Raw genomic sequence first — 12,462 nt, forward strand, 5'->3', positions numbered from 1 at the left:
ATCCCTTAGTGTCACAACATTGTATCTTAAATTATTTGATAATGACTTTGCTAAGGTCATATCTTGCGTTTTATAATCCGTTTCCTATTTTGCTTCTCTAGGGCGGGCCTTATGATACTGTGTAATGTTAATAAATTCCCTTCAATTTTAGAATCTCTACCTGTTTGATTCATAACAGTGGCATTTGGGCGTTTATGAACGTCATGACCCAAGGGACATGTAACAGGGAAACATACTGAGGCTGTAAAAAATTTGGTTTCATTAAATATCTTCGATATCACTGGGACTTTTTGTTATTTGATGCAAGACCTTCAGATGGTCTCATTTAAAATTTACATAGGTAAATTTTCTTAGTCATATTCATTTTCCCCATGTCTATGCAGTCAGTGCTTTACTTTTCCATGACTCTCAAACCAGGGAAGCAGTGATCAGCTTGTGAAGAATAATATCCTCAGCATATCTGAGAGAGTCACAGGCAGAGGGCTTCAGTTATTTTAAGCCCATACTTTTTCCCTAGAAGTAGTGGACCTGCTGTGAGGAAGTTGATTATTATGAGAAGTGGATGCCAGTGGACAGCAATGTGGGTAAAGGTGTTAGCAGAGCAGCATGGCCAGGTATTTTCTCCATTCCCAGGACGGAGGAGCAGCACTGCTGCTGGCCAAAGGCTCAGGTGAACACTCTGGTGTTAGCCATGTTCTGGTTGCTGGCTTTACAAATCCCACTGCGTTGACAGAGTGGTCAGTCCTCTGAAGGTGCTGACATATGATAGGGGATGCTGACATTACCAGTGCTCCCCTAACAGAAGGCAATATGTGGGTGTGAAGTGGGCTTAGAGAACATAAGCTCTGTACAAACACCGTGCTCTTTCTGCAGGTTAATCAGGTCTTTAATAAAAGACCATGAAAATGTCAGCAGTCTGAACAAATAAACCAGAATTGTAACTGAGTGTTCATTCAAACAAAGAAATAGAAACCCTTTTTTTATTAATGTTCTTCACGCAGGGAGAAAATGGGTGAGAATTCTTCTTAGAAAATATATATTTTAGAAATATTAGCTATAAATTTTGTAACAAAACTGAATATACATTACACATTAATCTTAAAGAGATAATCACACTTTAGGCCTGCAGTACTCATTTTTAATGAAAAATTTTTTTGGTAAACAGATTAAATAAATAGAAGAATTAACTAATTAAGCAACCCTCAGAATAGGATCAATTGAGAGATGATAATGACAGGCGAGAAAATATTATAATTTTTTGTATAAAGCGAAAGGCCAATCATTTATACTTCTGGTCAGAAATATAAAATGCTCTTTAGCCAACCTTTTCTTGCAGGTAGTGGTGAAATACAGTTATCCAAAATAAATTTTTCTGAATACTGGATGATGAGACTGAATGGTGAGTGGTCTTAAAAGATCCTACTATTGTATCCTGAATTCTCTATTAGATATAACTAATTATCTTTCCAGTTAGTATAGTTCCCATGATACTGAGGGGCTGGGGGAGGTTTATGTGTGTTGGTTTTTTGTGAAGGTTATTTTTTAAATCATATGAAAACCAGCTGACAAGCCAGTTTGTTTTCTTGCTCTTCTTATAACACTTCTCTCACTATTTTTTAAATACTGTAGTAAATTTTCTTTGGGCTTGCTTACCTGTAAAATAAGGTTACTATACTGACATATCTCCTAATTACTGGAAAGTAGATTGAAAGACAGGGAAGCAATACACTTTGTACACTGCAGATATGTGGAAATACAGTTGGTAAAGTAAGATGGATTAAATTACAGTGAGGAAAATTTACATTTAGTATAAGGAAAAAATCCCCTCTTTAATATGGAGGAGGTGAAGCATTGGAACAGAAAGCCTAGCCAGACCTTGTCATTTTTATTTTTTTCAAGAACTGGTAAGACAAATATTAGGAATGACAGTCATGTCTGATCTTTCTCTGGAACTGGGGATCGACTGTGTAACCTTTGTAGAAGAATGAGTGTGGAAGGAATCATGCATCACCTATCTAAAAAGACTGATGAGAAAGTCAGTATGCACTTCATCTTTTTCACTGTATGAAATGGTTTCTGCCTTTTTTTTTTTTCTTTCTTTTCATTGTTTCCAGATGAAATGGAACAGGGTTTCCTAGACTCTATAGTTCTGTGGATGTAGTCAAAGTTGATCATACCTGCAGAACCATGACCCTATCTTCTGGATCCTCCCTGTGCTCTCAGATTTGCCTCTATTTGAATTGTCCAGCTGGAGATAAGGTTAAAAAGAAGATTTATACTTAGTAATGCAAGGTTAAGTCTAACTGACATCTTGTTTTGGCAAGGCTTCTCCTCTTTTATATGCTGAGCTCTAAGCTCTGGTTTTTCTGGTGTTTTTTGACACAGGTGTGGTGTAGTGCCATCGTGTGGATTCAGGATGGGTGGAGGCAGAAAATGGGCTTGAAAGACAAAAGCAGGTGAGGGGTGAGTGTGCAGGTAGTTTCAATTACCACAACCAAAGAAATGGCAGTGATTAGATTATCAGGTTCTGAATAGCCAGTCCTCCAAAATTTCTTGAATGGTGAGCATCATTCAATTTAGTAAACTGTAGAAGTAATAACAATATATAATTGTAATCCAGAATTTGTCACAAGCAAAACTATAGATTAAGAAGAATTCTTTGTAAGCACTCTTCTCCTTTCCTAAATGCCTTCTTTTATTGCATATCTATCATGCTTATTGCAAGATCAGCGTAGGTTGGCATACTTGCAAAAAAAGTTGTGTCCTTTGCATGATAGACTCCTAACTAAGCTCAGTAGCTTTAATAGTATGGAATATGCCAGGACAGTGGAGTCCAGATTGGGACAGAAAAATGAGATACACTGAACAGTTGTAATGGAGACTATCAGCTGCTTTTTACATGGAAGCAACTAAGTCTGGAATGGGGCTTTGCAAGTAGTCCCCTAAACTGGACCATATTTTGCAGAATCTGTTAAAAGAAAAAGACACAGAAGAGATCACCAAGTGGTATGTGCATTAACATATAATGTGATACGTTGTGTTGTAATTGCCCATGGAAGATAATTGCTTTATTTTTTGCCATGTAGAAAATAGCAATGCATATTTTGAAACTTTGTAATGAGTTGAAATAACAGTCAGGAATTCATGCAACAGCATCTTAAACCCTTTAATGCCTACATGCTTAGATGGGTAAACTGCTGTTGGGTAGCTGATTCAGCTTGCTGAGTTTGGACCAAAGCATAAGAAAGTTTTCATCATCATTAGCCTTTGCAGAAAGGTGTTTGAGTGTCTAACAGAGTTCCTGTTGGGTACTGTCGCTGTCATTGAACATATTATCCAGACATTAATGTTGATAGCTTTGCCATTGTGTTTATGAGAAAAGCCAAAATCTGAAGAGGCACAGACTAAACTAAGTCCTTCCTTCCTTCCTTGTTATGGCCTTGACACTGTACGTGAAAAGGAAACCTATTATTACCTCTGCAGTGCCTGTCTTATGGATTAATAGCAGAATTTAGCCTCCCTGCATGTTAACATGCACTACTCTCTCAGCAGCAATAAATTCACACAAGCGTACCAGCAGTTCACCAAAAACATTGAGTCCTGTGCTCTTTTGTTTCACCTCAGGTGCACTATGCCTGAGATTTCATATGAGTGAGTCTGCTTGATGACTACTACAGGATGACTACCACATTACTGCTTTAATTACTTATAATGAAGGATCACGGGATGGTGATGTCATCATTTTAAGGCTGGCTATGTCTAAGTGCACTGCCAGGAAGAGGAAAGTTGAATGATGATTTATGTACCTTGGACAAAATTCAGGGAAAAACCACTTCAAAAATGTTAATTATTTGAGGTCATTTTCTATTATATAGGATCTGTTCTTTAGAATTTCTTCCAGGTTAATAGTGTTCAGCCTGGGCTGGTTTCACAAGAAAAAGCATCAACTGTGTGGGGGGAGGGAAGAGAAAGAGACAAAGGGTGTGATTTATCGATGTGCACTTTGCTATTTGTGACTAACAAAGAGATGGTTCACAAATGTCTCGGACTCAAAGCTGTGATCTGTCAGAACTGCTGAGCTGGGGAAATACTACCACTAAGTAAAAATAGATTGGTCAGCAGTTGCAGACTTATCTGTAAGCAGGTCATCCCATACTATCTGCATGTGCAGCAGGCAGACCATTTTGCTGGGTTAGGAGTAAGGTAACTTTGTTGCTGTGTTGTGCTTATCAATTAATGGTTTTAATTAGTTACATCATTGACTATTAAAAACTCTCCCTGATTAATTGATTTTTTTTTCCTGATCTGGCCTACACTTGCTTTATTACAAGGTGATTTTTTATTTGAAATAAATACTTTATTATCAAAGTGCAGAAGGTTTTTGTCACTTCTGAGGGAGTGGAGGAGTAAAAGTGTGCAGAGGCGAAGGAATACTGACATCTGTCTGGAAAAAAGATATTAAAGGTACTACTGATCAGTGCTAGTCTGATAAAAAATATTTGAAGGCTCTGTGAAATAGTTGTGAGGGTCCCCACATTTTTTTGAAGTCTACTGCCACTTGCAGAAAAGCAACCTTTTTCAATGATGAAAGGGATTTGGTTTAATATTATGAATATTTTAACACTTCTCATATGCTTTATGATAATGTTGATTGCATAATTTGTAAATACTTTTATATTTACTAAACAATTTAGTTTTCTTAACACCTCAACTCCAATACCGTTTTTTATATATATATGTGTGTGTATATATATATTTATATATATAAACATCATAGAATCAGACACTATTCTTAATTGGAAGGAACCCACTCTTAGCCCTACATGGGAACATCCCTAAGAGTCACACCATGTGCCTGAGAGCATCAACCAAATGCTACTTGAACTCTTGAAAAAGCAAACTGTTATCATGGGTAGTTATGTGCATATAAATTTGTTCATCATAAGCCTGAGGCAAGCTTTGCTGTGCTTAGCAGATCCCATCACAGTAAACAAGTGGTGGCATTGACTTGGCTCATGAGATCCTAATCCATACATGTATGTCATTATAGCTATAGTTATAGTATCTCTGGAGTGGTAAATACACTGTATGTGCCACAGGAATGAGCTTGTAGAATGTCTGGAAACACTGGAAGAGCATCTTGACTAAGTTGACCAAGACTTGCAGGGAAAATGGACTGAGTTGTATAGTACATGCTGGGTTGTAGGACTTTGGAATGCTAGGCTGGAAAGTCTGAGCCTTGAATAAGAGTCTAAGCAAAGGAATTTCTCCTGGCATATGGACCAGGATCTAGATTTGTTTTTCTTCATCTCAGTGGCTTTATATTGTTCTAGCATTGAATAACTTTATGTTCCAGTGTCTGTCATTGACCATGTTGGCCATTTCCCTTGATTGAGAAAATGTTCCTGCTTGCTTCTCTTGAGAAAAAAAAATTATTAGATTAGTGACCCAGAGCACCAACACAGTAATGTGAGTGCAGTTCTCCAGTGACTATTGTGGGTACATCTGCAGGCCTAGAAGTCTGACTAACACCTGCAGGATCAGAGTGAATTACACATTTATGATTTTCAGAGAATAGAGATTTAATGAGAAAACATCAAACTGACTTAAGATGTAGCAGCCTGGTAACTGATGGTGAACCAGATCATGCAGTGGGTGTTTAGTGGTGACTGTACATTGCAGGGCATGAGGAATGTACACAGCTAAGCTTACCTGGGGCTCCCTGCCAACTTCCAGCAGACAGGTAAAACTTTGCTTTGTCTCCTCCTGCCTGTTAAATATGTGGTCCTGGTGTGTATGTACTGACTCTGAACTCTGCTCCCAGCTAGTGACTCTGGACAGCTCGCTTTGTATCACAGACCACCTTGGGGTCTCTAATTGCAGATGTGCTTTTCAATGACTCCCTTTTGAGATTAATAATAACGATGATAATGGAGAGCATGTGGTTAATGTTCATGCAACACTAAGAGAAACAGACATGAGTTATTTCCATGAACAACTCTGTATTTCTATTACAGAAATATAAATCACAAGCTTATTTTGCACTGGAGCAACAAAAGCAAACTATGTTCTTTTAATACTTGCAGTGAACTTTTTTCCTGGCATCTAGCTAAAAAGTAGTTGAACCGCTTTTGCTGCAGTAACTCTGCAAATAAGAAATACTCCATGCCTGCTAAGATATCGTAGCTCTGCTTTTTGGTACCTGATGGTTTAAATGCCTATTGTTAGCCAAAGGTTCTTGAGCCAGTAGCTAATGAATTGCTTTCTGCAAAGGGAGAGCATTACAGTAATTCTAATACGTGTGCAATATTTCCAGCTTGGAGTCTTTGCTAAGCTTTAGATCACCCTTATGCAAAAGCAGTGAAGCAGGTGATGTGTGAAAGGGAAAACTGTCACTGCCAGACCCTGTGCTTCAGAGCATGTCCACTCACACACTGGAGACACTGAGCAGCTGCTTCAGCCAGGCTCTGAGTTAAACTGGCTGGTGACAAAATCACTGGGTTTATTCACTGGAGCCCAGTGGAGCTGATGAAACCTTCTCCTACTAGCTGTGGAGTCAGCACTTTTACACTAGGCAAGAGGGGAAAAACGTTGAACAGGAGGCACATTCTATTTGGGGAAAAAAATTTACTCTGTTGCCTTTGCCTTTAAACTCAGTCAAGAGTCCTGTCCCAAATGTTGCAAGCTCTGACACCTGGGACTGGCTTTAGATGCTGACTAAGGAGATTGCAGGCTGAGCCATATGTGAGCTGCTTGCTGATTTGTACTGGGTCATGGATGGCAGCAAAGCAACTTTCCCAAGTTCATTGCCCAGCTTGGAGCAATAAGGTCACTCCTGTGGGCTCTATCAACAGCAGCTCTGGGCCACTCTGCTCTGTGACTTGTGGCCAGTCTGTAGCAACCAGTACCAAAGGCTAGAAATAATGTGGGCCTGGGACCCTAATTTCCTCAGGAAGCAGATCCTGGTGAGCCCTATGCAAGTAAGATATCTTAAGTCGATCCTGACACTTCACTCAACATTTGTGCTGGAAAGGTGGCTGTTGGACAGGGCACTGACAAGGACTGAGCTTGTCCTGCCCTGAGGGTGTTCTCCTGAGGAGCATTCACTGCTCCCATGCAGTGATGCATGTCCTTAGTCCAGGTCCCTTCTCTGGCCCTTTATGCAAGCTCTTGTGCTTTTATATCTGTATTACACAGTCTGCAGGGAAGCACTTGAACACTTGGTTGCAAAAGGCTCACACGCAGACAGAGAAATTACACAGAGAAGTACAACAAGATGTAGACAAGAAGAACGTGAACCTCAAAGTTCAGGGAGGAAGGTGGAAGTACAAACAAAAAAAAGTTCAGAGGACAAATCTTTAGTGTGATCTCATAGTGGAGTTGTTTTGAATTCCAACTCATGTAGGATTGTGTAGTGACATTAAGTCACCCTGCTTAAGTTCTGAGTCATCTTTATGAAGTCACTGCAGGTTTCTTATGGCAATAATCAATAAAAACTTCTTTACAGTCTTATTTCAAACATTTTCTGGAGGGAAAAGTATTTTCAGGAGTTCTCACTCATGGGTAATGACAGGAAGTTTGAAGAGGATAGGTGTATTGTTGACACAGGTACAATGGCATTTCAGGCTGTATTTAAAAAGACTGGATTAGATTCACAATGAGTGCACAGAGCAAATTAACTTTGTCTGAAAACATCCAACAAAAATAGTTTGATTAATATTGTAGAGCAAGACTCCTACGCTAACAGCCACAAATTTGGGATCTGTGGGACACTTAGGTAAGGTTAAATCTTTGACATCCAAAATGGAAGATGTTGAAGGCAGTAGGTGCTTTAAGATTACTTCTGGGTTGTGATTTGAGGTTTTTTGTTTAATAGCTTAGAAGAAGCTATTACTCTTAACTTCACGCTCTGATAATGTGGTTCCAGTTGGTTTGTGCTAGAGCCTCCTGTCGTTCTCTGTCTATTTAAACTTCAAGTTCCCAGTGACTTGGAAATGAGTTCTGACAGAGCAGGCATTCTTGTTTCCAGTCTTCTACAGAACAAGATGTCAGCAGGTGACAACCAGTGTTTCCTTAATATGGTTAACAAGGTTCAAAGGACTTAATCCATGGCCCTTTCTTGTGAATGTCTTACTATTCTGACACTGTTGCCCACTAGCACCTTAGGCAGTGGGTATTGAGGACTGTCAGCTTAATGTCTGACATTGTACTTCAATGTAGACTGCTTAATTTCATGTCCTCTAATCTGTGGACTCTTGTTAAGAATTATTGTGTTAGGCATGCAAAATGAAGTGCAACACTCGCTTAGCTCCTTGGAAGATCCTGTTGAGCCAGTCTCAAGTACTTTTAACCTGTGCTTTTCTCTTGTTTCCTGGCCAGTGGCATAGAAAGCTATGCACGCTTTGTTTCACACAGGCAATTTTTTGTTTAATTTGATTTGATATTAAGCATCTTTTCCATGTAGATATACGGCAGCCTCTGAAAAAAGAGCACACAACACCTCTACAATAGATCCCAACGGAGCTGGGATTGTGGTCAGTAAAGATAAATTCCCTACAAAATAATGTCTAAGTAGTTACTATTACATAAGGGGGGCAAACTGTATTATACATTATCCCTTATCACTTTAGGCTGTTTCTGTGATACTCCCACAAGTTGTGTGGGCACCTTCAGGAGACCCAGCCTGCCAGTGTGGCTGGGGACTGCACTGGCTGCATGTGGCAACACCTTGTATGTCACACCCCTACAACTCTACTCTAGGACCTTACTTCTTACTGATTGTTAGTTAGAGGCATTGCTGCTCTTTAATGTACCAAACATCCCTTTCATTCAGAGATGCCTTATGCAAAGCATTTGCTGCAGAATCAGTAAAAAAAACTTAAGACAAAACCACCTTCCCCACGGGAGCACTTCCTCAGTACATGTTGATGAAATATGTCAAGACTCTCTAAATTGACTTCCTAGGTTCACTGAACGGTTTCTCTTTCAATCACAATCTTTTGTCCTGTCTGTGCCTTAGTTTTATATATTTTGTTACTCCTTCAATGGTTGATTTATTGGTGGAGAGACCAGCTGTGCCTGGTTTACATGAGCTGTGATATAGGAGGCCTGAAAAGGTCTGGTTTAACTTAGAAATATTGGAGCTGTAAAATTGGTGATTGCAGGTTGATAGAGCACTGATGTACCTGAGTTCTTTACCTGCCTCAGTCAAACCAGTTTGTCCCAGGTGCTGACTGACCAGTGTAGAAAGTGTTATGGTAAAAAGGCCATTTCAAGTTGCATCTCATGAATTTTGTTTATCAGAATCTAAGGGATAAAGGCAAATATTTCCAAGTTTTCTCTTCCAATTATTGAGTGATAAGCCTGCTCCACAACTATTGTCCTGCATCAAACACCACTTTGTGTAGCCTTGCTTGTACTCACTGAGCTCTTAGTTTTGGTTAAATGCTGCTGTGTATGTGCTAACAAAACTGAAACAGCTGTGTTGAATTGCTCTGCGTTGCAGTGGTTAGAAACAAAAACTGTTTCCATCATATATGGAGAAACTCCAGAGAAACTCCAAGAAAGACACATATCTCTGAGCTAAAATACAGGATGCTCCATAGCCCAAACAAACAGAAACAGACTCTGAGTAGCTGAACTGCCCATGATGACTTAAAAAAGAAACTGCCTAGCTGTTGATAATAGGAGACACACATGACTGCTAGCTCATCTCACAATACGCATAAATTAAAAATATGCTGGTAACCTACTTTTGCTTAGCTGCTTTAGGTACTTAGAGTTTCTCTTGTCTTTCTCCCCCGGGCTCTGATTCCTGCTCTTTAAGTTCATGGAAGTCAAGGCACAAAGGAATAGTAGAATGAGCTTCTAAGGGTTTATATTGTTTCTATGTATGTGTGTAAAGGTAGGCATAATTTCGCTAAAACAGAAATCTATCATTCCTTCTATCTGGAAATGAGAAAATTAAATATGAAATTATCCTCAGTGATTTGATTGCAACATTAAACCAAAAAAATCCTCATTACTCTCATTACTTTTATAACCTTTTAAACACATATTTTACACTGGTTTACTGTTTCTGTTTACTGTTATCTCGTACTGTTGTTGCTGTTTTTGCTAGGGAAAGTGCAAGTCAGAGCCTTGTGCTATATAATGGGTAACTGGGCAGAGACCCTGTCTCTTCTCCTCAAATAAACCTTATGTTAGTTAGATTTTGCACTTTCATATAGGTAAGTGTATCTTGTAGAAAAGAAATGGTGTCAGTGTATACTATGGAAAGCTGTCATGACCTGGCATTTTGAACAGGGACCTTAGGGGAAGAGAGGTTTGTTCCCATTTCCTTGAAAAATCAATCCACATCTGCCTGTGCATTAAGCCTCTAACTAAAAGAACTTGCACCCTCAGCTCTTTCTGAAGACTTTCTGCCAAATCTCCAGAGTGGTCCGTTTGACCAACGTGTTCTCCCCTGTACAGAGCCTTAGAGCCATGCAGGATGTTAGAGGGTCAGGGACCTGGTGCTACAGGGTGAATCCCTACTGGGCTGGCCAAGACTTAGCACCCGTCATTTTGCTTTTTAATTGCCATGATGATTTTGAGAAATTTATAGTTCTTTTAAAGTTCAAATAATGATCAAATTCCAAAGTTAAAGAACAGATACGAGTTATGGCATTTTTTTCGCTGTGTCATTCTTGTTTTGGGGCTTGTGTTCTCTTTTTTGCTTTTTTAGGAAAACCAGGTTGTACTAATGTGCTTGGCATCTTGGTCATAGTTACCTATTGTAATGAGTACGAAAGATTCTTTTCCTTTTAAATAGTTGCTTTCAGCCATTAAAAATCTTGTTGTAACTTATGCAGCACTCAGTGTGACTCCATGTGGTATAGTTCTGAAATTTTAATTTGAAAAAGTTTTAGGAAATTACATACTGGAAAAGCCTACATTAAAGAACAGTATCATAGTATTAGGCACTCAAAACATAAATAAGGTTTACCTTTTCAATCTGAATTCGCCCCCTTTGTTCAGAGTGTTTGTACATGTAATTATATATTCTTGCATTTACTGGACTCTGGGCTTACTCAATGCACAGGAAAAACAAGAATTCTTCATGAGTCTCGGGTATGCTATTTTGAGGTTATGTCTTTGGGTTGAATCCTAGGAATTTACAAGTTCCAGCACTAGTTCTGACACATTTGTAGCTGCTCCTGAATGAGACTTGTAAGGCATATCAGTGAGCAAATAAAAAATGCATGGGGCAATCTCAGTCTGAACATTTCTTCACAGGCAAGTTCTTGATTTCATTTTTAATGTAATGCTCTTTAAATGTAGAGACCATGTGCATGTGTAATAGAAAAACACATCCTGTGAGATCAATGGAACTCAGGGGCAAACGTGCCTCTATAAACCATGGTGCAAATGAAGATGTGTGACCTGACTACCTGAGTGCTCTCTTTATGGCCATGATACCATATATTTAAAGTTACAGTACAGTGGGAATCCAGATCTCTGAAATTACCCTAGGATCATATTTCCTAGTTTCTAGTGATTACGATTTAGTAACATATGGTGCTGAAAGTAAATCAGATTATGTAGATCATTTAACCCAATACAGGTTAACTTCGAGGTGAAGTCCCTTGTAAGTCCTGATTCTGATATTTTTATACTAATTCCTATAATGACAAAATTAATTGTTATTCCATTGATTGTGATCTTCTCTTCATTAACTTTGGTGTGCCTTCATGCTTATAACTGAATAATGGTCATGATTTTGTCGGTTCTTCCCTGACAGAAAAAACCTGATGATTTTGGAGACTGAAAACTCTCAGGTCACCATTTCCCCTGCTGGCATTGAGGCTAACCCACCAGTAACATGAGTTATAGTGCCTCTATTCTGAACCTATGAAAGTTGGAAAGAAGCGAGGCCCTCTCGTTGTCACTATGGCATGTACTGAACCTTGCTGTGGGTGACAGGAAGAGTAGCACTGCTGGGAAGTCTCTCTTGACTTCCTCATGCAAATCTGGCTGTGCCTCTTCTAAGGAGCACTGAGACAAAGTTGTACCTGAGAAGATTTTGGAGCTTAGTTGTTGAACTTCATGCATAGGAGATTTGATACTGCTCAAGAAAGACATACTTTCTTCAGTCCAATTTAACTGCTTTTCATAGTGAAACCCAAATATTTATATATTTTGAGTTAGTTTCTCTACCTAATTAGTTATTTCTAAAATTATGATATTTGAAATGTCTTTTCTACATTTGCAAACTACATTTACTTTTCAGGTTTGCAACTTCTAGGGTATAGTGTGGTTATGTTTTCAAGTTCTCTGCAGCCAAGAGTAATAAGGAATGAGAAAATTAAGTGTAAGCTCAGCTTCACAAATATTTACTGGTCATTTAGGATGTCTCACAGCTTTATCTGGCTGTTACTATTTTTAATTAAGTTGGTAATGGAGTGTTTTTTAAGGTCACCT

The sequence above is a fragment of the Molothrus ater genome, chromosome 8 (assembly GCF_012460135.2).
Source record: "Molothrus ater isolate BHLD 08-10-18 breed brown headed cowbird chromosome 8, BPBGC_Mater_1.1, whole genome shotgun sequence".
In the NCBI taxonomy this organism is placed as follows: Eukaryota; Metazoa; Chordata; class Aves; order Passeriformes; family Icteridae; genus Molothrus; species Molothrus ater.